The 27733-nt window shown below is 42.1% G+C and overlaps 2 protein-coding genes across 3 annotated transcripts in view; one reads left to right on the plus strand and one right to left on the minus strand.

The window, feature by feature from the left end:
* The window catches only part of MNT (MAX network transcriptional repressor), an 84915-nt gene extending 64841 nt beyond the window's left edge, over positions 1-20074 (minus strand). Inside the window, exons 1-3 of one of the 2 annotated variants that reach the window (XM_040532112.1) lie at positions 19788-20074; positions 17146-17443; positions 13747-13866 (exon numbers count right to left, since the gene is read on the minus strand). The gene's annotated coding sequence lies outside the window, so the exon portion shown is untranslated. The remainder of the gene's footprint in view (positions 1-13746; positions 13867-17145; positions 17444-19787) is intronic. The other variant, XM_040532113.1, reaches the window with a different exon arrangement.
* A 617-nt stretch (positions 20075-20691) lies between these two features.
* Positions 20692-27733, plus strand: part of PAFAH1B1 (platelet activating factor acetylhydrolase 1b regulatory subunit 1) — a 36262-nt gene continuing 29220 nt past the window's right edge. Inside the window, 1 exon segment of the mRNA XM_040533065.1 lies at positions 20692-20879. The gene's annotated coding sequence lies outside the window, so the exon portion shown is untranslated.

Consider the following 27733-nt stretch of genomic DNA (forward strand, 5'->3'; position numbering starts at 1 on the left):
AAACGTAGCGGCGAGTTTCAGACCAGAACACCTGGGAACTCCCCATTCTGCAGACACTGTCCCCAGATCAGAGGAAACAGATTTTTTTAAAAATAACTACAGAGAAAGCCATTACAAAAACTTCTGTCCACTGGAGTTCATGGCAAAATTCACAATTTAGTGGAAAGAGAAGTGAGTTCAGATCAGATAACTACCTGCACCAGGTCCCGTCTCAAAAGCTGAAACTAGAAATGAGAACGACTGACCTAAATACTCAGAAATTACTTAGTGACTATTAATGCATCTATTTTTGAGTGGTTAACTACAGACTTCTCAAAGAAACTTGATCACCAGAGATGAAACTTTAACAAGAGGGCACTTTTTAATGTATTTCAATCTGAGGCATACAGAACCACTAATCACTGCAGTGAAAAATTAGGTCAGAGTTATCCCCATCTTCCCCAAAGTGCTGTAAAACCACATTTAAGTGTATATATATTTAAATTAATATATACTCATACATAATTTTTTACTCTACATAGCAGAGATGGCAAAGCATAGTAAATGCTGAATCCACTTTGCATGGTACTCACCAAAGAACAAAAGTAAGAACACCAACCACAGGGCATTTTCTGCTATGTCCACTTTCATCCCTGTTCTCAATAGATGAAGAATCTATACTTATTAGCGATCCCCCAAAACCTCCATAATTCCTAATGCACTAGGCAGCAACGGGATATTTTTTGCCTATTAGTTAATGAGTATCAGATGCAATACAGACGTAAATATACACATCTAGATGTTATTTATGGTTGCACAGATCTGTAAATAACCTAACAGAGGTAAGTAAAGGTATACTATTTTTCACCAATATTTCCAAACTGCTTTATTGTATTTCTCCCATATGTTCCTATGTAAAATCTTAAATTAAGAAAATTTAAGCACAACGTGCCTCTAGTGGACTACATTTTCAGTAAGTGTCACTCAGCAGGTAGTAAAGCACGGCTATTTGTGCTAGCTGGGAGCGTAGCCCTAGATTCTCTGTAAGCATTGTCTGTGCTTTCGTATTTCTTAAAAAGCAGCCTGTTAAGGTTCCATTTTCAAATGTTTTTCATCAATAATGCCTAAAGATGGCACGCTCACTAAACAATCTTGCTAGAAACAATACAAGACATAAAAGACATTAGATTATGCAGTCCATGTCTCCAAATGCAGCAAAAATAAATGCAAAATGCTTTGGGGTTTGTCACTTGCAGTATGCAACAGCTTTTCCTTTTGCTTTGCCTGATCCTTTGCCTGACCCTTTGCCAGATTTCTTCAGAAAAAAACCCTGCATACTAGGAAGAACGGAAAGCGCTTGTCTGGAGGTTACACCGTGGGAGCTGGGAAGCAGCAGGCTAGCATTCCTCTCCTGACTTGCCCTGACCCTTACTGGGCCCTTCCTGCCTTCTTCTAACCATCTACCGGCATGGGCATCCCAACTCCTGTGCTGTGCAACTCTTACAGCGCTACTACACAGGGTAATTATCTAATGCTAATGCTAGAAACAAACGAAGGACCCCAAATGGACTGGGACTTCCAGTGATGTGTGACGTAGCTGAAGACGGAGTTGAAATCCTTAAATTATGTAATTGTTCAAATTCAAGTAATAGGACCCAGAGTAACAGCTGTTTTCCACACCAAATTTGTAATATTTTTCCCAAATTCAATCTCTTCCTCACAATTCAGAACTACCCAGAGGGAATTTCTGCCCTTCCTTGCTCCAAAAAATTTACTTCTTATCCTTCAGCAATTCTGAGCTGCACAGTTTTTCTTTCCTTTTTTTTTTTTTTCCCCTATTTATCTCCCCCATTCCCTGCTTACCCTGTTAGCAGCAGTACTCCCACATACCTTCGTCTTTCTCATCTTTGCCTCTTCTTCCCTCCCTTTTTTTTTTTTTTTCTTTTTTCCTTTCTCCTCTCTCCTGATGAATTCTCCACTTAACCCGCTGGGACAGGCCTTACAGTTGACTCCAGTCATGCAGCTCAGTGCAGAGCTGAATGAAGATAAGGGCTTTGGACTGCAAGGTCCTCAACGTGAGAGTGCGCTTGTGTATATGAAGTGCTAGGTACCTCTGTACATTACTCGTATATGGAAGTATATACAGGGAGGCTGCCTAGTCCCAGGTGTGCTGGGGGAAAGCAGTCACTCGTATTTCCCACTTAAGCACTACTAAGATTATGAGGAATCATTTTTCATTTCAGGAGTGCTGCAAAAATCATTTGATGCTACCAAAGTATTCTGAAGCCAAGAGGAACTATGCAGGAGATAATATTTTAAATAATAGTTTCCTAATTCCTTGTATGAATTCTAGCTAGGCTAGAAGAACATCTTGAAGCAAAACCATCTAGACAACTTTTATTTTCTTTTGGTGAGGAATTACTCATTGCAGTTCTACTACACAAGTCCATAACATTGCCACTGAGCTGCCAACTCCTCAGGGCAAGATTTAAATCAAGTCCTTTTCTGCTTTTTTTTTTTATATTATTATTATTATTAAATCAGGAAACTATTTATATTCATTTCAGGCTTTGTAATCTTCTCCAATCCACTGTTAAAAAATAACAAACAAAGAAAAGAATACCCAAAGCTGAATGTTGACTCTAAAACCCCTTTTCCAGCCTCCTATTTAATCAGCCTTGTGGCATATTGGAAAATAGATCATTTAGTTCCACTTCATTATTATGGGAATAAAAAAATCTTACAGTCAGGCTTAAAGCACCTAAATACCTAAAGCCACATTCTAATCTGTAAAGCACATGGGTGTAAAACAGGCAGGCAATTTTTCATTTCCTTGGGGCACCATTGTTTATGGTGACTGGCAAGGGCTTTCTGTATTTCATCAGGCCATTTATGAGCACACTGCCAGGCACGTAAAGCTGCACTCGCTGCATTAGTGATCGTATGTGCAGTGGTACATCTATCCCAGCAGAAAATGGAAATGTGGCTGCCGAGGGGGGCAGTGGAAGGACTGACTGAAGGAAATCTGAAATCATTGGCTACTATTTAGAAATACACAGGACATAACATGACGTACACTGAAATTAACATGAATTTAGTCGTGCTGCCAGTGAAAGCCACTGCAATTAAAGTAAATTGTTAGTTTTACCCTTAAAAAGTCTTGTAAAAGACTCCCTTTGCCTAACCAGGAGATAGTCACCTGTCTGCTGTCAGGGTTTCTAACCATCAGAGAACAGAGGGTCAGGAGAGGCCCCTACAACACAGAGAAGACTCCCATCTTCTTGTCACAAACAACACACCAACCAACCAACCAACCAACCTCTACAGTGTTACAGACGTTTAGGAACTGGATTATATGACACCCCTGATGGCACCTGGCTGGGCTCAATTACAGACAGTGCGTTCCAATTGTATGTTCCCTCAGCAGCTTTGCCAGTGGCATCTGAGAATGTGAGACTGTTGATAAAAAAAAAGCCTCAAAGTACGTTAATGACAAAGTGATAATATCTTTGAACTCATTTGGGTTTGTTTCTTTCACATGCTGTTCATCAACACTCTAAAATCAAAATAAACAAATGTAAATACTTCCTAGCTGAACAATGCTGACAATGCTGGCAAAAAACATCAATAGAGATTGAAGACAATTAAAATGGCAAAAAAATCTCTGGGGAACGACCTATCTTAGATATTTTGTTTTGAAATACGTAAAGCTGACCATTCCTTTCTTCGCCTTCCATCCCCCCAACTTTGGGCACTCTCTTCATCCATGCATACCACTGCATTCATTGACTGCCCTTAGGAAGGTTACAGAAAAACACCTTCTGATGGCAGCGTTCTAAGAGCAGCTACATTAAAATACAAGAAGAAGGCACAGAGTCCTGATCCCTGGATATTTCACAAACATTTAAGAAAAGACAAAGGCATTTCTAGACCTAGCCAGCAAAAAAAAACTTGTTATTTTGTTTTTCAAAATAAATAAATGTCAGGGACTAAAATTGCCCGGCTTATTCTCTGTGCACCACGCAGAGATTACGGCTGTCCCTAGCTCTGCTGGGGGAGCTGCACGAGCCCACAGCAGGCAGGGGCAGGAGCGGTGTGCACCCCCGGGCGCCCCGTGGGTGGGTGGCAGGGGCAGCAGCGCCAGGCAGCGCTACCAAGGCCTGAACTGGGAGTCTGCATCCTGCCACCGACAAGCAGAAACTCGACCTGACAAAGCCTTTCTCTTGCCGAGCTCCCTCGCACTGAAAGAACATTTCCCTTCCTGCATAGGGCCAGGCAGGCATGGGGCGAGATGGGCAGCGGGTGTCGGGAGGCGAGCGGGGTGCCCGCGTCTTTGCTCTTTGCGGGCAGCATCTGGGAAACGCTGCCCACACTTCGCAAGCCACAGGTAGTTACGGCAGTCACCGGCTGATCACACGGCGCTGCGTGGTACAGAGGCGGGCTGGCGGTGTGCCGACTGCGGAGCGGCAACACGAGAGGCTGATTTAAAAACACAGACGCGTAAGCAAGGCAGAAACCCCACCTCCATGTGATTGCCTGAGAGGGATCAAACGGGTGGAAATGCCACAGATAGATGCACTCCTCCCCGCATAATTGTTGCTACCACAGCTGTGGTGGGGAGAGGGGGAGGAGAGCGGATGATGCAAGGAGCTTGGCATCGCACTCAGCAGGCGCACGGCTGCTCGCTCTCTGAAGAGGCAAGGCGGCCGGCCTGGGCGCGGGCCTGGGAGCAGGCCTGGGTGCTGGGCCTGGGCGCTGGGCCTGGGCGCTGGGCCGGCCTCTGCTCTTCCTCTAGAAGCTCCCAGCCTCAGCAGCCCGCCTGTGCTCACTGCGTCCAGCCGCTGCATGATTTACGCCAGCAATACTGGTTCCTAGTCACTTATTTTCAGAGCTCATTAAAAAGGGTAATTAAATGGTCGTAGCGTCCCCAGCCTTAACCCTTTTTAGTAGATGAAGTGGATAATTAGGCATTGTTAGCTCCGTTTTGCATCTATGGAAACTGGTGAGAGAGGCTAATGCAAGGTCACGGGGCTACTCTGAGTCAACTCCGGACAACAAAACACCAGTTACTAACTCCTTCACCCAAAAATATTGGGATGTTTTTGTTAATTTCAAGGAGTTATACATCAAAACTGCTATTCCTGTCTTATCACTGAGAAATCTCATACATAGTGGTAATTGCATGATCTGAATCAAGTCTTTGAGAGCTGGAAATGAACACTCGCCTTTATTTTTCATCTGCCAGGTGAGATAACCACCTACTCTCTATACGAGCTGGTATTTCTGTGTGATGTAACCAACTCTTCTTACACCCCTACTCTTGTACCAATACACAAGGAAGCAGTCGGATGTGACAAATCTGATACCTGCCCTGTGGAACTGAGTTTTAAGTTATTAATTGTAGCTGCCTAGGTACAGCCACAAAACCCTGCGACCTGTTCTCCGTCGGAGTTTTTCATTCACACTCACTGCAGCAGCAGTGCTGAGATTTCAGACAAGACTCTACCCTGAGCACACCTTTCCTGAGCCGTTCACGAGTCACTGGATACTGCAGTTCAGACTGCTGTATCCTTCAAACTATATATAGATCTATTCCTACAAACTATTATCTCACTTTTGGCCAGTCAGCTTGCTTCATTCATAACTGTTTATCTTGCCCTAACCGGCAGCCTAAAGGTGGAACACGATTTTCAGACTATGAGAGGAGCTTAAAAAAAGCTGAATTTTTAAACACTCTCCTTTCCCTCATTTTCAAAATATCACACAAGATGCTACAAATTGAAAACCTTTATTTATTCACAATATGTGTACAAAACTGACAAGAATTTTCTCTACTTGCTTGTCTCAAACTGATTGCTAGGGAGTGGAAAAGAGTTCAAACGTTTTCAATTTTTGCTCCACTCCTACGGAGGACAAACAAGGCCTAGTAAAAGACCACGCAGGGACCTCGGGACAGTCACCAACGTGGATAACAACTAAATCTAACAGCCAGAGGACTATCTGAACTATCGGATTCATTGGGCTATCCCATCTCACAAATTCTGATTGTTTTCCAGAGCTTTCTTAGTAAATCTATGATTATACCCACATAGTAATAATAAACTTAAATCCCATATTTCCATTAAAACCTACGGAAAATTTGTAACTGATTTTGAGTTGGGAGGGGGCAGTAGACCCTTTTAGTAGTGTTTATTTAATACAAAACACCCTACAAAATCCACTGAAGTGAAAAAGCCTTTGAAATACAATTGCCTTTAGCAAATGTTGAAACAGTAGAAAAAGCAGAGCTCAAAAACTGCCCTTATATCTAAAATTCTTGATGAGGGCTGAGTGGAGGATAATTTCTTGCCAAGTAATTCAAGCATAATCAAGTGAGATCCACCTGTGCCATAACACCAGCATCAGACTTAGCTCATATTCCCTTAGCTGGGTTAGTACTCAAACACGGTTCAGAAGTTAAATGAATTGGGCAGTTTCTTTCCAGTATGGACAGAACATTCATAGTGTGGCACAGTTCTGCTCTTAGGTGCTGTAAAAGAAGAATAGTGGAGACATCCAGAATATTTAGACAGCTTTATTGCTTACAAACAAGCAAGCAAAAAAAAAAAAATTTCAAAAAAAAATCAAGCTTTCTAGAAAAATTCAAGGCAGCTGGACACGACATAGGGATTGGACCGGTGGTACAGCAACGCTCCCTCTCCTTGTTTCAGAGCTGCCTTTCTACTTGGCTTCGAACCAGTGTCATTGTTAATTGGATGCTGAGTGATGGAGCTGGCCACCTGGCACTCTGTCTGGCTCCTAGCTGATGATCAACTCACTTGGCAGGCTAAGTGGGGAACTGGCCACCTGGCTAATACAAGGGCTACAGAATTTCTGATGAGCTGATTGCCAACCTGCTAAGGCATTTTTTTATTGTCGATACTGACAGTTACTTCTCATGATTCCTCTATTCATCTTTCTCACCACAAGTTGTGTGTTCACAAAGGAGCACCCAGCTCATGATCCCCTCCTCTCTTTACTTTCCTCTGTCTGCTATGACAGATAAAGACAGATTCCTTCCTTAATTGCTAAACGGGAATAAAACAAGCTTCTATCCTCCTCCTCCAATTCCTTTAAATTATTCCAAGCTCCCTACCCCCCATTCCATCCTGATCTGCTTCTCACTATCATTCTCAACACTACAGATTAAAATTTGTATTTGCCAATGACTTTCACAATAATTTTTGAATGGTGTAGTTTGCTGTCTAATTTTTAATCAGTAGAAATGCTGATATAAATTAAGAATAATATCAAAACGAGGAACAGGACACGAATTATGTGAAATTCGATCCATGCCTGAAGGCTAGATTCTACACTTGCCTTGCACCCTGCGTTACTGTTAGCACTTGCAAAACCTCAGTGAGAAAGGCCACAATTTAGATTTTTTTAACATTCATTTTGCATATATGTAAATTACTTCACATGGAACAGGGCAGTTGAAAATGAAGACTGAAGTGCACAAAAATACATTAATAAAGGATTCTAGAGTACTGTCAGTGTTACAGCAAAACACTGCAAGTTCAGCTGTGAAAATCAATTGTATTACTTTAAGATCTTAAAGAAGAAAGTTGCCCAGAGCAACTCAACAACAGCTGGGACAAAATGTTAATGTTTTAATTCAGTTCCAATATTGAATTTGGGGAAATCTGTCAGTCAGAAGCAGACATTCAGACAAACTGCTAGTACCTTTTTAGAAGTACAGCAGCTACACGTCTCTGAACTTTCTTGAAATAAACCTACTTATTTTTCATAGCTTTTTTTTCTTTCAGTTTTCATAAAAGACCTATAATTATAGGAAGAGTATTTCTCTATGGCTTGAAGGTGGAAGAAAGTATTTTAGATATTCATAAAGAGAGGAATTAAAGTTAAACTAATCAAGTTGCTGTCTTCACATTATTTCTAACTTTCTGTAAGCTGGACAGCTGATTTTCCTGAAGGTATCAGGAAACTCTTGCTCAGAGAGCCTTTATCAGCATGACCATCACCTTTGACCATCTTTTTACTCTCCTTTACCTAGTGAATCTCCATCAATAAAACTAGTGGCATTTTTTGTAAGAATTTAAAGGCGAGTAAGGAACACACACACCAAACAACAAACATTCCTGGCCCCTGAATGAAAGCGCCTGTCCTTCAGAAGCCTCCTCCTGCAGAGCAGCATCACTCCCCTTTGCAATCATCATACCGGTTGCCTCTCAAATCACACCAGTCCACTCTTGGAAACTGGGGACAAAAAGGATTGCGGTACATTTTGCTCTTAGTGCACCTGCAAACTTCTCTGTATTTCCATCATTTTCCATCAGTATTGGTATCTGCTTTTGATATCCCACCTGCTCTTGGTAACAGTTGCTCGTCATACCGCAGAGGATGCGGAGCCCTCACTATTCAATTCAGAGTTAACATTGGAGAAGCTCCTGCTTGCTTCTTTGATACCATTTCTCCAAATTGGCTTTACAGCCCCATGTGATTTCACGTTTTTCCCTTTTACATCTCACTGCTCACACAAACACTGGACTTTTCACGTTAAATGGAAAAAAAAATAATAATCCAGTGATTCTAGTTGACTTTCAGCTTCAGGTGTCTAAATATCAAGCTTCAAGAGGCTCTCCTGTGCTCTCTGTACCAGAGACTGAACTCCCAGCTGTTATGAAGTAACAGCTCTTGGCACAGAGCTGCTTCCAACACAATCAGCTGGCTCAGCTCTTTTTGATCTGAGAGTTCTTTCCATTTTTCTGGTTGGCAAAGCATCCTGTCAGCAAGGACTCACATTATTTTTCAGTCTTCAACTGGAAAAGGGCTTCTGAATGAGTACAATTGTCATTTTAAAGCATGATATTCAGCACTGTTGGCGTTTTTATTTCCCTCATCCTAGGTATCAGTGAAATACTTGTTGCTGTCTGCTAACAGGCTTTGGCGACTTGCTGTAGACAAGGACAATAGCAACCATAGGGCAAGGAATTTATTAGAAAGCGTTAACATTTAGCATTATCTTAGTAATGTCTTCAGCCCTTTTTCTGTTATTTAGCTTTCACTGATAATATCGTCCTCAGTATTGGAGCCAAGTGCTGCTAAGCCTCTGCAACTTGCAACAGCCAGCAAGTTCTTCCTTAGGACCTTACCAGTGCCTCCATTGCTCTCCATCTTAGTGCCCACAGCAAATGCACCAGTCATTTCTTGTTTCTGATACTCACTGCAGCGGCTGATTAGTAGCCTGTAAGCAACTAAATTTTAGTTCCCTGTAAGAGGCTGTTTTTTTTTTTAACTGGACTGGCAGTCCAGGAATAGCTCTGTGCACTCTAATACATACAGTATTGTAAGTAAAGGCAGATAATGCTATCAAGGTCTTTTCCTAGAATATAGAGATTAACTCACCTCATTAAAATGTGCCCATTCTACATAGCACGATGTAGTACTACTTCAGGACAACTACTGAAGCCAGCCAAAAGATATTATGCTCTCTGAGAACTAAGATGATCCCTAGCTGTCCTTTTACTTCCCTGTATGCTGATTTATATAATCTTTTTAGATTAGCACATAGATATCATAGCACTGAGCGCTTTTAAAAGGCTAAAATAGACTGCATTAGCTTCAATTTCTATGTAGTAAAGAACCTTGAGAGAAACAATTAACTTGGAGCATGGAAAGATTCCCTTGTGGAAAAACAACCTGAAATAAAATGGTAGTTTGGACAAAGTACCTACCAGTGAAAATAAAAGAATCTAGCAGGTTATACACTCTGAAGAATTATGTCTTAGGTTCAAGGTGAAAAGATTTTTGGTTTTTCCTGAATATTTGTTCGTAGACTTTTAAAACAGATTATATTATTTTCCAGATGTGAAAATGTGATCGTTGCTTTCAGCATTTGGTCTATCTCTCTCAAGAAAATGAAAATAAAGCTATGTTGCTGGAATTGTCTAAAGATATTTCTCTACATTCAAATAATGTTTCTGAAAGCTATGCTAGCACATATCAGGCCCTCCAAAAGTCAAATCACTTCTAACTGATTCAGGTTTTTCCTCATACTTACTTCGTCTTTTCAACTCACTGAAGTAATTCAGCAGTTTCTGGGGTGCTTAACTCTTTTCTCTTTGCAACTACAACAGCCTGTGTGACAAAAGGTTGGTGGCAATTGGATGTACTCTTGCCTCAGAATCAAGCTCTTGGACTGGTATTTATCAGCTGTGAAAATGCCTGTTCCTACAGATGTGTAGGTGACTACAGAAAGGTGAATTTTACAGAACTGACTATTGATCTATCACAGCTGAAAATCTGAAAGTCCAAACTCCCACACCAGTTATTCCTGTCTTATAATAATTAAAATTTTATCAGCCTTATCTAACTCAATTATTCTGGCATAACATGTCAATCACTTGCCCATTCCCCTACTCCTCTGTTTTGTTTTAATTAAAGTTACATTGCCAGCTTAGTACAAAACAAAAGGTATTTATTTAAGTTGTACCACATGCCATTAACCTGATGAATTCTAAGTCCTAAGAAATAAGAATCCTAAGAAATATTGCTATGGGAAGAAACAACTTTGCAATTCAAACTTCTTATTTATGTAATTCAAGTCAGCCTCTGCTAACTTGTCAAAATCTTTGGCTGTTTTACATCCTTCTGAACACATTCTTAAAAGAGGCAAATTGTTTGTTCTTGAAAAATTCTGAGGTAACTTTGTAAATACAACATTTCAGAAGACTACTACAGATTAGATGTTAGATAAGATTCACATAAGTCTTCTGCTTTATCAGTACATCAGAAAGCTTAGGGGAGACTTTTTGTTGTCTTGTACTGTAAAATGACAAAAATGTTCTAATTTAGTGTACCCTTCACTGAGCCTACTTAATAATGAAAAAGCTGCCATACAAGATAAAAAAGTGAATACAGGTAACAATGAAGCCTGAAAATGGGGACAGAGAAAACTCTCCAGGCCAAATGGAAATCTACCGGGATTCTGTAAATGAACCAAAGAGGTGTTCTTTCCCTTTTTTTTTAAGAATTAGTAAATGAATCTCAATTAGAATTTCTTCTCAATTCCAAATAAGTATTGTTGATTTCTAACCATGCATAAAAATGGTAACAAACTGAACCTCACGATTATATTTTTTATAATTAGTCTCACACCTTTTTCCCAGTTAAAAGTTGTAAACCTTTACTGGATAAGCCAGAGTGAGTAAAATAATACTGGTAATAACTTATGTAAAATAAAGGGCAAACGCTACGGAAATCGTGTTCTGACATCCTCTGAGATCACCCTGTCCCATGTCTCTTTCAGTCATGTAATAATTTACTGAGCTATGAAACATACTACTACATATGATCTTATTTTAGTACAGCTCTAACTGAAACCAATGTAAGTTTTGTCTACAGAAGGTTATGTCAAAGTTGAATGCTAACTTTTTCCTTTCAGATAGAATTCTACTTCTTTTTTTTCATAGAGAGAACCTAAGAGAATAGGACACTCTTTATATATTTTTAGGTAACATACATTAATTTAGCAACATTTGCTTAGAGTTTCCTATTCAGAATGAATGCAGAAAATACAGTAGAGAGTCAGTGACAATTCAACCCTTCCAAAGCATTTTTAATTAAATGTTTTCTAACCTGGCTAAGAGATCCCACATCCTGAAGTTTATCTTCTTCTAATGATATACGTAAACATAATATGGTCACTGAGGTCACTAAATTATACTTGGAACAAATAATAGGAGTATACCCAAGGTCTGAGAAAGCACTTGAGCCAGTAGAGTGTGAATGAACATTAACCTTCTGCTGTAAAAATTACAGACCAGTTATGATTATTCTATCACAGTCACTGAGAGCTTTACTACCGATTTTCTACAGAGAATTTTTCCAATACATGTTCATATTATTTTTATAGTGACTCCTATTAAAGAATAAGTATAAATAAACCTCATAGACATGAGTTAATAATGCAGCCATTTTAAATGTTTGAAGGAGTTTTCAGAAGAGGGTAAATGGTTTTCCCCAAAGAAGATACGTTATTGACAAAACAAAGCACAGGACAACATCGTAGCATATCAGTAATAATCATTTGTAACTTTTCCAAAAATGAACAGATGTTCTCTCTTTCTACTGTTTTACTCACTATTCAGAATTATAGTTTCAACCAGAAGATATTAACTAAAAAAATGCAGATACTACAGAATGAATCATTTTACTGCCTCTGTCATTTAGAGTTTTCAGCATTAACTTCCACATGGGTAAGGTATGCATTGCTCTACGTTCTATGTAAATAAATCTAAAAACTCTAGTAAAATTATGTTATCTGTAGAAAGATCTAAAGCACATTTATTTTTAAAGCACAAGACCACACAGTGATGTACCAAGGGAGTAAACCTTCACAATGCTATCAAATTATTATCCCATTTTCAGTAAAATCTCAGATAATTTACACAACTAGGAGAATGTTTCTCCTTTATTTATATTTTCAAATTCAGATGAATGCAATCATAAAACCTTTTTTGTTGTTCTCCCACCCCAGTTTGTTCTTTGATAAGAATGCTGGGAAATATTTCTGGAGGACAATGGAATTACAATAAACATAAGCTAATAATTCCCCTTGTCGCCTTAGGAGAAACATTTCTCTAATACACTTAAACAGTTTTTTTAATCTTTATCTCAGCTTCTCCCAGGCAGCCAACTTTATTTGCCTCTGCAGCCTTTTTTTTTTTATAATAAACTCTTATAGTCCTGTTTCTCATCTTAGTAGTGTAGCATCCCAAGAGTAACAATAAGTATTCTACCCCACTGTCTTCTGTCTGTATATTTGCTGTTTGACAAAATTTAAAATCTCAGATTTTTTTCTTCCATTTACAATTTTCAGTGCATTTACTAGCAAATACCTACTACCAGGGCCAATGTGGTCCTTCGCCATCCATTTTATGTAACATTGTATTAATTATAGCTGTTCATCAGACAAAAAAAAAGTGGGAAAAAGGCAAGCTAAGGTTACTGTTTCCTTATGATATACAGTATGAAGAACAGTCAAACTCCACTGAAGCATTTCATTACTAGCTAGCGTAATACTGAATCACAGCACAACTAATGAGTATAATTGCATTCAGAAAGTTTCATTTTAAGAACGTGTCAACCATATAATTTCATTAGGGCGTGTGAGTATTTGTGCATGGGTTGATCATGGTACATTCTTATGTATGTGAATCATAACGCATTACAAATGACCTACCTCCTGGTAGCTGGGAAGCTGCAATATTCCTTCCTATTAGGAAGAAAAATTGTCCAGCTGGACCACCTTCTTAAAAGCTGACAGCAGTCCCAACACGCATCTATTTTAATTCCTAAGCCTTCTAGTTAGACCAGTAACATTCATGATGTTACTGAGGAATTATAGTGAGGAATTTTCTAATCTAGAAGAGAATTGGAATTTTCCAGTAGAAATAAATATTTCAAAATTAAAAAATTGTGGCATCAGCACGGCATTTACAATTATGTTTTGTCAAAGCAACAGATTCTAAATAGCTCTATTTTTTTTTTTTGTAAAATGTTGCTTATTTCAATACGGTAATAGATTGTCAATTTATTACTCTGAAACAAGTCTATTAGTTAAATAGATACTATGTCAGGAAAAGGACATTAATTTTATTTTTAAGAGATCAATATTTCTGCTCAGGAAGATATTTTTGCTTAGAAGACATGTACAACTAAAACTTGTCCTTCAGGTAGCTATTGACAAGGTTTCTTGCATACCTTAGCCTATATATTACAAATCTCCTCTGTTAGCTTGCTAATAACTTCAGCTGCAAAATTCATCATCCTTCTGGAGAAGAAGCAACTCAGTCCTCAAGTCTGCTCATCTTACTGCTGCACCTGACTGGAACAAAAAGATGTTATGTCAATCATATACGCAAAGAATACAAACTCAGTAACTAAGTTGCCTTTATAACAGTCACAAGTTACAGCTGCACATAGTTCTTTTCATTTCCCATATCTATAATGAAAAATGCATTGTGAAAAATGTCTAATTTTCTTGGATGAGCTAAGTAAAGATACTTGTAACATCAAAGCTGTGTTTAGAAGACAGAAGCACAGTCAGGACAGAGAGCATATTTCCCTGTTGTTTTACAGTATCTTGAGCAACAGATTTCTGCTGTAAAAGCAGAACTTTAAAGAGACTTTGGTGATTCTGCAATAGCAAACTAATATGCACAGCTAAAAGTGATTTAGAGGAAAGAAACTCTTAAATTAGAAGTAAATTTTAGGTTTCTGTGGGTTATATATAAACAACAGAATTACAAAGGAGCGAAAAATAACATGAGAACATCTTTTAAAATGAGGTTGAGTGCAATGAAACTAGCCTTTGCTGTATGATGATTACATAAAATGCAAGCAATGTCACTTAATTTTGTCAGCAGTGCTTTATTATTTTAAGTGAAAAGGAATATAGTGAAAGGAATTTAGAAGGGGAGTTGGATAGTGTCAGCAGTAACAGCATACATGATTACACGTTACTATAATTAGCAATGGAATTTAAAGAATTATAAAAGCAACATATTTGCTTTGTTTTAGCTCTGTTTTTGACTCAGCAGCAATACCATTGATATCCTCAGCAGAAGAGTTTATCTTGGTCTTTTTAAAATATGAACTCATTACAAGGGGAAACATTGTGACCGAAGGTAAACACTCCAATATAAAAGGGGCCTTAAAAAAACTTCAGAAGGCAGTTTAATCCAAAACTGGGATAACTATGGATTAAGAGTACATTGATGGTAGTTTGTCCTCCCCTCCTTTACTACTACTACTACCTCATACTAATATGCTCTGGACTACTTTCCACAATCTTTATACTGACAAACTTTCATGGTATAGTTGCTTTTTTTGCTTTGATATACGAATTTGTGAAGCATCATTAAACCACTCCAATAGCTCACATACTTATTTTATTTCATTCTAAAGGTTATAGATGTAAGTGAGAATGTGATGCTGAAGTACAACAAAGGCTTGCACTTAGAGTACGTCAATTTTTAATTTCAGTTGCAATATGCTTAGAAACATTTCTGTAAGATTGATGATTTATCTGATTTAAGATATCTGCATATGCATTTGCAGCAGTTTTCTATGCAAATCAGGTGCTTATGCACACAAATTATTCCAGTTAACTACAGGAGTCTGTGATGACCTGATCTGCATGTTCAGCTATAGTACGCCTCTAAATTAGCATGATAACCGTGTGCATCTTTTGCATACAAAAGCGCACACCCAATTAGATTGAGAAGACCTTTTACCGTCTCTGAACTGCTTTACTATACTTTTAATTGAAATTTACATGTTACTGGTAGAGCTTTCACTTTAACTTGGAAAAACGTTTTGAATATATAAGGAACTATATGCTGAAAATATTAAATACAAGTTTTAAAATTAAGTGTATTTATCCTTTGAGTAAGTGTACTTTGTGTATTTTTCTTAAACTTGTGGGAACAGAAAACATCTTCAGGTATGACAATAACTACCTGCAATTATTATATAACGTTAAAAACATTGTGAATTATATGCAATACTTGTTTTCATAGCATCACAAAAATGAAACTTTTAATATCTCACTGTATTGGAATAGACATTGTTGAATGTCAGGCATGGCAGAAGTTGACTATACCCCCACTAAAATGCAAAAGAGCCAGCAGATAAGTTGTGACTTAACAAATGAGCCAGGCCTACAGCTGTTAGATAAAGCTGTACTTCAAAGGTGAACAATAAAGTTTATACAAGGTCCTCTGTCAGGGTACAGCCAGGAAAAACAAAACCGATAAGCTGACGAAATGCTCCTTGTACCTGGACTTTCATCCTTTGGCCCTAGGAGAAGTAGTTGCTGGACTAACATGTGACTTTAAAAAAGAAATCATGTGAAAATAATAACTGCAGAAATACAGACTGGTGAATCAAGGTATAGAAAGATAACACTGTCACTGACAGTAGCATGAGCAATTTCTAACCTATACAAGATGACCAGTTACGTTAACAAGCAAAATGGAATAAACACAGGCATGTAAACATCTAGTTGTAGAAATGGAAGACTAGCTGAAAAAATCATCACATTCGTTAGAATAAATCTGTAAAGGAGCTCAGCTCACTTCAGTAAAAAATTCTACTGTGATGGGCGCAGCCCTTGCGCAAGGCCAAGGTTCTCAGCACTGAAACACAGGAGAGCCAGGATTTGTTGATCTTCTCCTCTTTTTAATGCTATTAAGAAGGTCGGGTAGAGAGGGACACAGTTACAGATTGTCCTCTTCCTTATGTTGGTAATATATAGGTAAGGCCACATGAGTACTGGAAGTAGGATTTCTCAAAACTGAGTATATATTAGAAATGAATCTGAATGCTTTTGGGCTATGCTTTGCTCTGGGAACAACAAATTTCCACATATAGGTATTTCCTCTCTGTTTTGGTTGCAAAAATAGTAATTTTTTCAGTATCTTTTATTGATCCCCAAGTGATGTTAAAATTCAAAAAATACAATGGCAGAAACTTCTGCGTGTAGTTCATCCATAAAACCAATGGAGTAGAAAAAATTGAAGTTTCAGGAAGAGGTCTTGCTTGAGCCACAGAGAAGTCTCTATTTACTATTGAACAAAAAGGTGAGAAAATACTCACTTCTTGCGATTTATTTCAACGACAGGATAATGACACAGGCACATGTGCCCACTGACTCATTAAATTGAATGGCAAGACACAGCTAAAAGTTAATTTTCCTTTGGTATGCTTTGGCACCTAGTCACCACAGTATTTGTGTCACCAGAATTTATTCCCAACCTAAAGCTGAGCCAATCTTTCAGTTCAGACCTGTGGAGGCATTTTTGTGCAACTTTCTGTCTTCCAAAGCTCTGCAGCTGTAACAGATCGCACCTTTCGTAGGTCAGGCACAGAGACGAACTTGCAACATGTAAATTAGTTCATTACAGGAGAATAGTCACTACAGATGTTTTGCTACACAAATACGTACACAGGTAGAATATTAATCACAACTTTCACTCACAGACAATGTAAATTGCCAATGAATGAAATTTTCAGTGTTTAGTAGAATAATGCCTCCCAAGGTTTGATGTAACATTTTGAAATATGTAATCACCAGGGTCCCCATACAGTAAAAAGTACCTTGAAGAAGGCTGGCTTGCTCTGAAGTGCAGCTGTGCACGTTGTAAACGTTTACTTTAGGAATATCCTGAAGGAAAAATTGAGGCTGGCATCAGAATGAGCTACGCAATTTGGATCTACACATCCCCGCTGAGGTTATCTCTGAGTATGTTCTTTCTGTTGCCAAGGTACTCTGCAGCAATCAAGGAAGCTATCAAGAAAAATCCTGCTCTGAGGCTACTTGTAGTTCAGATGTCCTGGGAGCTGGGATTTTATTTTTCATCCCAGTATCAAATGATAATATTGCAAGGAAGGCCAGCTGTAAAAGGAGACTAAAATATCTCATAAAAGTACTGGGAAAATTCATCAGTTTCTGTAAACTTGATTGAATTCTGTGGGTAAACACTAATTATCACTTGGCGTATGCACCCCAAAATACTCTATACAATTTTGAGAGTTTAGCCTGCTTTGCAAACTGAACTAATGCAGATATAATTTTGTCATGCATTTCAAAGTCTTATCCTAAATTTCAGACTGTTTTTGCAGACATCCTGCTCGCAGTTAATGGACGCTTCCAGAGAACTGCACGCTGGCTGCTCTGATCTCAGTTCCTCAGCCCCTCCTGGGGGCCATGCTCAGGAGCATGGAACAAGGAGATGACTGGAGCGGCCAGCACTGACTTGCCAAGGGCAGAGCGTGCATAATGTGCTGGAGTAGCCCGATACTCTGCAGTGCGATGACCAGCTCAATGGACAAGGCGAGAGCAGTGGATGTTTTGAATTTAGCAAGGCTTTTGTGTGGCCTCCCGGTGTATCCTTATAGCCAAACTGGTGAGGTATGGACTAGACAGGTAGGCAGTTCAGAGGGGTAAAAATGATTGAGCCACGGGGCTCAGAGGGGTGTAATCAGCAGTTCAGAGTCCACAAAGCTCCAGGATGTAAGCGGCATGCACAACCATACAACTGAGAAAATGTTCATAGATAATTAACTCGAATGTGAAAAGCCTTAATATCCTTTACCATACAACAAGAGGGGCAGGCTCTCGGTCACTTCCAGGCCTGCCCATTTATAATCAGCACATTAAAAAAACCCGAGCCAATGACTGTACCTCTCTGAAGAGATAAGAAAATTTACTTAGCACATTTAAAAATTAAAAGTATGTTAATTGCCAGAGAACAATTTAAGAGGTGAAAATTGGTCAACAATGGCTAATACCCCCGAGGATTCAGAACATGGGGAGTCATGATTTTCGGTTGGACACGTTACATTTCCATATACCTGAGTGACAGGAGGCATCACACAGAACTGAAGTTTTGATCCACCGTGCTTATCCTGTTGACATGTTTCTGAAATACCACTGTCATGTGCTGTAAGTGGGAACTGGGAATGTTATCTCTGCCAAGAAGACAAGTGCTCTTGCCAGTGGTCAGCACAGGAATTTAGAAATACTGGGTGGAAAAAAGGGCCAGTCTGATTAGCTGCATTCCTCTCTTTTTGGAAACTATCTGAACACATCCCTGAAATGTTGTTGTGGGATACTGACAGATTCTGCTCCATGTTAATTGTTTTTCATTAACAAAAGGATCAGATCCACACTGTGTTGTCTCCTCACTGGAAATTTGGCCTACTGATTTATTTGTTTATTAATTCTATTGATTGGTACATTTAATACTGTATATGTTTTTATTGTTTTCAATGTCATCAGTCAATCAGTGTATTTGGGAATGTCTGGGATATCATCATGTGTGCATGTAAACTTTAAGAAGTCTTCAAGGCCTAAATGAGTCCAAAACTTGCAATCTAGTGAAAAAAAATACTTAAATGCATGTTCATACTCAAAATTTGTCCTGGATCCATTTGTAGTTCTGCATTGCGGACTGGGTTTTAAAAGCCTCTTTACCCTACTGCTATAAACTAACAGCATAAACAAGGCAGTGACTGACCACACGCCACAGGTTAGCAGTGAAGCTGACAGAGCACTTTCAAACTAGCCGACAAATGGAGATTCGTTCGTATTAGTAATCTGTTGTTACTTGCAATAGAAGCAGGTAAAACTATACAGCCTTTGATTGTGAAATTTTCACTTGAAGTTTCTTAAAGTTTTTTGCTACGTGGATAATTTTACATGTGAAAATACTGATTTCCCCAAATCAACGCTCCAGAAAATTTTATGGCCCGCATTAAACCTTGTATTATGCTGCTATGCCTGCCAACGTTAGAGGTGACTTTGGTCACTGGTCTTTGATAGTGACACATGTAACTGCTTCCTGTAGCAGCAGGGCTCTTTATTTTGCACCTGGATTTACTGCGATTAAGCAGCTATACCGGTTGGGTCTATTGCCAGCTCATCTCTCATTTGCCAAACACCGAAGATTTTGCAAAGCACCTGCGTAAGGACTGTTCTTACTGACACAGAAACCTCTGAAAACCCCAAGTACTACAAAATGAAAAACTGAGGGAAGAATTTGGCTTCTGATGTACACAGTTATTTAACTATGCGTTGTCAGATGGTGGCTGAGGGAGGTGGCAGGCGATTTATCTGGGACTGTGTTTTTTTCTGTCAGTCACTTCTTGTGGGCACGTGGGTTAAATCAGCAGCGGCCTATGCCTCAGCATACCATTGTGGACACTGATAAATAAGTCAAAGGTATTTTGAGATTTACCTAACCAGGGTTTGTTGAAGGTTATGGAAACACTCTACTCCAGGCGCAGAATATGATTTTTTGGAAACGATCAGGTAAAGGTGCACTAGCAAGGCGCAGGGGGCACGGCTCTCCAGTCCCCCAGAGATACGGGTCAGAAGCGACAGGCGCCCCGCTCCAAACGCGGTAACCGCAGCGCTGCGGGGCAGGGCGACTCACTGCGCGCTGCTGCCTCAGGAGCAGACCCCGCACAGGCCAGGGCACGCCACGGCCGTGTCTGTGTCTGTGTCTGTGTGTGTGTGTGTGTCTGTGTGTGTGCGTGTGTGTGTGTGTGTCTGTGTGTCTGTCTGTCTGTGTCTGTCTGTGTGTGTGTCTGTGTCTGTGTGTGTGTCTGTGTGTGTCTGTGTGTGTCTGTGTGTGTGTGTCTGTGTGTCTGTCTGTCTGTGTCTGTGTGTGTGTGTCTGTGTGTGTGTCTGTGTGTCTGTCTGTCTGTGTCTGTCTGTGTGTGTGTGTGTCTGTGTGTGTGTCTGTCTGTGTGTCTGTGTGTGTGTCTGTGTGTCTGTGTGTGTGTCTGTGTGTGTGTCTGTGTGTGTGTCTGTGTGTCTGTGTGTCTGTGTGTCTGTCTGTGTGTCTGTCTGTGTGTGTGTCTGTGTGCGCGGCGCGACCAAACGCAGCCGCCGCGGGCAGCACCGCTCAGGGGGCGCTCCTGGGCCGCTGCCCCAGCTCGGGCACAACGGCACCGCTGAGCAGGGCTGCGGCGGGGGCGGGGGCCGCGGCCGTTCCGGCACCGGGGCCGGGGCCCCGCGCAGGCCGCGGCGGGGCGGGCGCGGTGCGTGCCGGGAGCGGCGCGGCGCGGGGCATGCCGGTCCGGCCGCCCTGCGCCTCCACCGCCCAAGATGGAGGCGGGCGGCTGCCCCCGCCCCCGCCCCGCACATGCGCAGAGACGCGGCGGGCCGCGCCGCTCCCTCCCTCCCTCCTGGCGGCCGGGGCGGCTCTGACAGACGCGGAGCGGAGCCAGCGCCCAGCGCCCCGCGACCCCCGCCCGCCGCCGTGCATGGGAGAGGCGGGCGGCGCCGGCCCCACGCAGCACAGCGGAGCGGAGCGGCGGCTCGGGTAAGGCCGGCGCCGCGGCTCCCCCCCCCGCACCCCCCCGCCCGCCGCCGCCGCCGCCCCGCGGGCCCGTCCCGGCCGCGCTGTCCCGGCCCGAGGCCGCCCGGCGCGGTGGGGCCCGGCGGGCCGCCCGCCTCCCCCCGCCCCCCGCCGCCGCCGCTGCCCCCTCCCTCCCTCCCTCCCTGCCTGCCGCCCGCCCTCCTTCTCTCAGCTCGCTCTCAAAATGGCGGCCGCGCCCGGCGGTGAGGAGGCGGCGGGGAGGAGGCGGGGGGAGGCCGGCGGCGGGGGGCGGCCGGGCGGGGGCCGGGCCCTGGGCACGGCGGGGACGGGGACGGGGACGGGGGGGGCGGCGGGCGCGGCTCCCTGCCCTCCCTGCTCTCCCTGCCCTCGCCGCCCGCTCTGCGGCCCGCCCGGCCCCGCCGGCCGCTCCCGGGGCTCGGCGGCGGCCGCGCTGCCGGTGACTTGGCAGGAAAGCGGGGCGCGGGGGGGCGGCGGCCGGGCGGGGGGGCGAGAGGGGCCCCGGTGCCCCCGCCCGCGGCTCCCTTGTCCTTCCCCGCCCCGCCTTCAGGCCGCCGCGCTTCCCCGGGTGACTTAGCAAGATCCCGGGGAGAGGCGATGGGCCGGGCGAGAAAAATAAGGAAAAAATAACGTGGGGCGAGGAGCCCGGCGGCTGCGTGCCGGGAGGATGCTGAACGTCCTCCCCCGAATTCCTCTCCCAGGGTTTCCTCCTATTCTTGTCTCCCGGCCCTCCGAGGGCACGGCAGGCGTTTGTCAGACGATGGCCCACATCTCCCGGACCGGCTGCGGCAGGGAAAACAAAACAAGAATTGATAGCGGAGCAGAAAGGAGCCGATGTTATTTGAAGAGCCGTTCGCATCCATCCTGTTTTCCTGCAGTGATCTAGCAGGGAGCGCGTTGATAGGAGGTGGCTCAGACCTTCAGAGCCAGCTGCAGTAAAACGGGGGAGGGAGGTCTAATCTCCTTCTTGGGGTCATATCGCTGCCCGGCTGCCTGGAGTCGCATCGAGCCGCCCTGAAAACCTTCTGCTGGCAGCCGAGTTGGCCACATCGCTCCGTTCGAGGCTCCGCTCGAGTTTTTGTTCGGCAGGAGGCTATACGCAGGCAGGCTTTTGGTGGAAGTTGGGGGGTGGGAGTGGTGCCTCCCTGAAAAAAGTTTAGGGTTGCTCTGTCCTGTGGGTGGTTTTTTTTTGTTGTTCAAGGTGGATGCGATTAAACTTGACCTTTAATACCAACAACGAGGCGATACCTTCCCTTTCTTTGCCATAGTATCCCTGGTAAAATTGCCTTGCTGGTAGTGCTGCAGCAGAGGGCTTGGTCGCTGCAGGTCAAGTCAATTCATAACGAATTACCTGACCAGGGGGTGCTGGAAGGTTACTGAAGGTATATTTAAAATCGTTAATAAACGCTATTTTACTGTAAATAAATGTTTGGGCATATGGGCCTGGCTGAATTCTGTATTGACGCAGAGACCCCTTTACGTATGTATTTCTGTGGCGGTATTGTTTATATAGCGTGAGGAGAGGTGGGGGTTAAAGAACCTGTGTTCGGTGGTGATCGTTCCGTAAATGATTGTGCAGCATTCGGCTCATTTTCAGAAGAGGGAGGGTCTGCTATCAAAATGTTATTTGCCCGTAGAGTCATTTTATTAAATAGGAGAATTATGTTAGGGAACTGAACAAAGAAAATATTTTCTAACAGAAAGATTTATTGCAGATCTCTAGCTTGTTCTCAGGGTTCTCATTTTTGTGTGTTTCTTTTGATTTGGCCATGTTTATGGATGCTGTGTGCAGCCATTGAGCAGAGAAGAGACTGGGTGGAGTAAGGAGGCAAAGCTGCGAAATGGCTAGATTACCCTTTCATAGCTTTTTTTTTTTTTCCCCTTTGCTTGCGTTTTTCTGGGGTGGAGGAATACTAATTGCCGTAACAATGAAGTCTCTTTAGGGAAAAATCTAATGGTGCAGGAACCTTCTGAAACGAAACAAATCTCACATTCTGTTTTGAGGCTTATTTTTCTGCAGGGTGTATCTTGATTTGGCAGGCAGTGAGAAGTGACCAGTCACTGTTGCAAAGCCAGATTTTTTGTCTGGTATCTGTTTCAATATATCAATTTAGATATTCACTTGTTGATTTTTTTTATTTACGCTTTAGATAAGGATTGTAATTTTTGCATGGGTGTTTTACACACGATGTTCCCTCGGTTATAGAGAGCCCTTGTATTGTTGCTTAGTGGTGGTGTTCACATAACTTCTTGGTTAGATTTGGTTTGGGGTGGACACGCACACAAAAAAAAAAAGGCATCCCTGCTCTCTGGTGCCCGCAGTGGGGCAACCCCTGCTAGTATACGGACTTGATTACACTGCCCTTCTTCATGTCCCAAGCTCATACAAAATGACATCTCAGGGTTTTGGAAGCCCTTGTGAACAAGCCGGCTCTGTAAGACCCGTGCTGTGCTGCTCAGCTGGCGTTGCATCATGGGGGTAATAGTAATGCTTAGACTTAAAGTTGTGTCGGAAAGGCATTAGAACAAAGGATTTGGGGAATACAATAGGGATCAGATGAAGCACCTAGAAAGGACCGCTTTTAGAAGCGCTCTGCTATTCTAGGTGTGGCTGGTGGCATTCCCACCTGAATCCAGCGTTGATCAGAACGAGTACAACAGTAAAGGTGACGATTATGAAGCAGGTTGAGGTTTTGTTTTTCTTGGGTCTGTCTCAGTTCTAGAGTCCAGTTTTTGCTGGTAGGTTGTCACAGCTGATAACTGCTTTTGGCTTTAACTTGCCCCAAATTAAATTAAGGGATAGTGGCTTTTTATAAGTTCATTTACTTAGAGGAGTAGGTGTTACAGGGTTTAATGGATGCATTCACTAAATGCCTGCGTCTATGAATGAATCCAAGGTAAGAACAATGAAGAATGCAATAGAACACTTGCCTCCTTAGAACTTTGGGTGATTTTTTTTGTCCTTGAAATGATGGCAGTTACTTTCTTCTATGGGAGTAACTGGTTAATTTCTCTTCTACAAAAGAAAAAGACATTAATACTTACCTTTATGACTCTGAGAGATCTGTCCTGCCTGTATGGCTGACTCTTCAGCCTATACTATTTCCTGTGCTCCACCCAGCCTTGAGTGTTCGGTTGTATTCTTTGTCTGCTCTCAACTTTTTTTGTCTACAGAGCCTGCTAGAGATGGGGCAACTTTTGAATTAACTTCTGTTGATTGTCTTACCGACGCTTAAACCGTGTCTTTATTCACAAACTCTGGGGCTAATTGTAAAATATTCTGGGCAAACAATAGCTGGAGAACCCCTGCTTCTCTATAGCTCTGAACTATACTGGGCATGTATGTTACAAAGTTTATTCACAAACGTCTGTAGCTGCTTCTAGTATTCATGAACAAGAATGGCTGGAGTTACTGTAGGATGAAAGGGAGCAGCTTTTAAATGGTTCTGTTTCAGTCAGCTTTCCCCTACTTTTTGAACTTCAGGCCAGTCTTCCAAACTGAAGGCAAAGACTATGGGAGTTGTGTGTCGAAACCCCTTTGAACTGAAGAGTGAAATAGTACCCAGCCTGAAAATAAGAGCTGCTTAAGCTTAAATGTATGAAATCAAGAGGACAATAAAAAATCAGTTATTATTAACAAATAACAATTTCAGGTTTCATATAAGGTGTGATTTATTTCCTCCCTAGCCTATAGTATGTAACTTGTGTTAGCAGTTGAAGGCCTTTCCCAAGTACCAGAGCCATGTGCTAATCAAAATGCTCCTGGGTTTCTTCTGCCAGGTTTATTGTAGAGATGTGGTAAGCTATGTGCTGTCTATAAATGCAGATTATTAATAAAGTTACTGCTGTGCTCTTCATTCTCCTACTTTTCCTTTCTGTAAACCATAGTTGTCACTGACAGAAGAACCTGTCTGCTCTAAAAAAAAAAAAAAAAATCAGTTGATTAAGCATTGCCTAGGTTGAATGGCTTTCTTGGGAGCTACTTCATTACGTGGCGGAAGGGGAATGAGGTTCGTAATGGGGCTTTTGGGTGTTGTGAGTATAGGTGTTTATTAATGGCTGGTGTTACTTTGTCGTTTGATCTGCTTGACAGAGTAGGCTACACCTCCGTTTACATTTTATAAAATGGACATTTACACTAATAATCTTGACCCACCTAAAACTAGTTTTCAAGTACATGAAGTTATTTCTTCAGAATTCTTGCTGTAACTGCTGTCTGAGTTAGCAGGAGTGCCCGTGGAAGGTTTGTGCCATTGCTGAAAATCCAGCGGTTGGATCTGAACTGTAATACGTGAAAAATAGACACTTAAGCTGAGGGCACCAGCTGACATAATACAGCTACAGTTATTTCAGAACAATGTTCTTCTTCATTCCTACAATGTTTTGAGCCTTCCTGATGAGTATCACATACCAGAAACGTTTGAAAGAACCAGGATTTTTTACCTTCTGCTAGGCAAATCATCTCACTTCATCTGTGTATCTGAACAAGGCGTTTTGGCCTGCAAGTTATGTGTTCAGTGTGAAATGAATAACTTAGATCTAGTTTTAGTCTAATACTTGCTAGGTACTGCACGTCTACCCCAGCAAATGTGCTTATCTAACTTGTTTAAAGAAGGGTTTTTCTTAATACTCATTAAGGCAGGGCTCAGTCTTGACTATCAATGCCTGTCTAATTCAGCACATTTAAAAGCTCATTCTGTGCTGCATCCTTACGCGTTCTCTTTAGGGGATTACGTGGATGTGATGACTTAGTCTGCCTTGCTCTTAGGTGTTTTCCATGCCAGTAAACTATCGTACGGCTTTGTGCTGGCATGGACTGTTCAATTTCAAAGGGAAATGTTGCTTACAAGGTAAGTGTATTTGTATCTGCTCTGATCCATTTTGTCAGTGCTGTAAACATAGGGTCCTCTTCAAAGCAGAGCGTGCACAGCATTGTCATCCTAAGCAGCAGCAAGTGCGCTTAGGCATGCATAGCTATATATAGAAAAATCAACATTTTAAATTCAAAGCACTTGTTAGTTAGTAGCTTTGGAAGTATTTTAGTCATTTCTTCCTTACTAGTGCGGTTCTTAGAGAGCCCAGTAGTCTGATTTAGCTGCTTATGGACTTTTGGGTAAGGATTGTGATTAAATAAATGTAATAAGCACATCTTAGTGGTTGTGATTCCGTTGATTCTGGAAGAGCTATTTGTAACCAGTAACTATCTGCTGCAGCCCTCAAAAGATACTTCCAGTTACGGGACAATCCATTGTGCTTGAGGTTTATAGGTGGTGCTGCAGCCAACGTCTGTCCTGTAATTTTCTCAGATCTGTTGTTAAACAGGTCCCTGCTCAGTGAGTTCACAGGCAGGCTTTTCTGAAGCACCTCTCAGTCTCCGTGCTTGCCGGTGAGTCAGCTGAGGCAGGGCTAAAGGTAACAGGTTTTATGCCGGCCGGCCTGCCTTACCTCTGAGATAGCAGTGGCCTTCATGACTGAGATCACTTATACCTTCCCTCTCCTGTCAGCGTTAATTGTTCCTATTGTTCTGGAAAATCTACTCTCTTGGCTTAATTAGATGAGTCTTTTCTCCCCCTCTCCAGATTGCCTCTGCTTTCATTGCTTGCGTTGTTTTTCTTAATGCTAAAGCAGAGGTGTTAAGTTTATCCCTCTTTAAGTCTGGAGGGAAATCAGTTAGAAAACTCTAGGCTGTAGGTAAGTGAATGTTTCTTCCTTAAAGAAAGCGTTGACGGCTTGCCTTGTGCTTAATTCACCTGTGGGGTTTTTGGGGGGTGACGAAAAAGATCTGATAAACAATTTGGTTTATTTAAATGCTAGTGTCTTTACAGTCTATTAAGAGGAGGGCGTCATTAACGTGAGTGCGTGTATATGTTTTGAAACAGATGGTGTCTATCAAATCGGTAGTGGTGGAAATCTTTGGTTCTCACTCAGCTGGATTTGTAGGCAACGAGCAGAGACTAGATTGGGGAAAGCTTAAGAGAGGAGCTCTGGCCCTGGTATTCATCCTCAGCAGTGAGGATGGGATTAAGGTTCTGTCACGCGTGCCATGTTTGTAATAAAAACTTGGGATTGGTTTCTTTTCTTGTTGCACTAAGAAGAGTTGGGTGAGTCCTAACGGTAGGTCATTTGCCAGTAGCACAGCATATCGCTGCAAACGTTGTGGTCTGCCACCTCGTGCATGGCTTGGCCCTGGTTTGGGTTCCATCAGTAAGAGAAGTGTTTTTGTGGCGCTCTGCTGTCGTAGCTGAGGTGAGGCAGCTCCGCGGGAGAGCGCGTGCAGCGGGGCTTGCAGGGTTCCGAGGGTGGGCTCGCTGGCTCCGCTCCCAGGAGAGGTGTGGGGGGAGATGGGCTGTAGGAACGGTCAGGCGCCTTCTGGAAGAACCTCGTTTTTGTTACGTTAGGTACCAGTGTCACGAAAGATTAAACTCTTCCTCGTAACAGGGTACGAGGTGTGTATGACAGTTAGGTTTGTGTGTCTTTTCTCTTTACTTGTCAAGTGAAGCCGTTCTTGGTCGATAAGCTTGGCAAATGGCTAACGGATGGAAGAGAGCATTCTCGTGATCGGAAGATTGGACGTTTGGTCTGCATTTATTTTGGATTTTTTTTGTGGTTTGACCTTCTGCTGCTTCTGAAGCTTTAACATGAGTGTTCCTTCAACTTTCCTTCCAGATGCTTATATATAAATTTAATCACTTCACAATCATTTTTCTTAGCGTCACATTTCTCGTATAACAGGCAGGTTAATAACGAAATTTTAAAATCTGGATATATTTCTGTAAACTGCTAGACAGTTGCAAGTCTGCTACTCAGTTCTTTAAGAAATGGGCAGGGGGGAGAACTGA

Source organism: Cygnus olor, chromosome 20 (assembly GCF_009769625.2).
Source record: "Cygnus olor isolate bCygOlo1 chromosome 20, bCygOlo1.pri.v2, whole genome shotgun sequence".
NCBI classification, from domain to species: Eukaryota; Metazoa; Chordata; class Aves; order Anseriformes; family Anatidae; genus Cygnus; species Cygnus olor.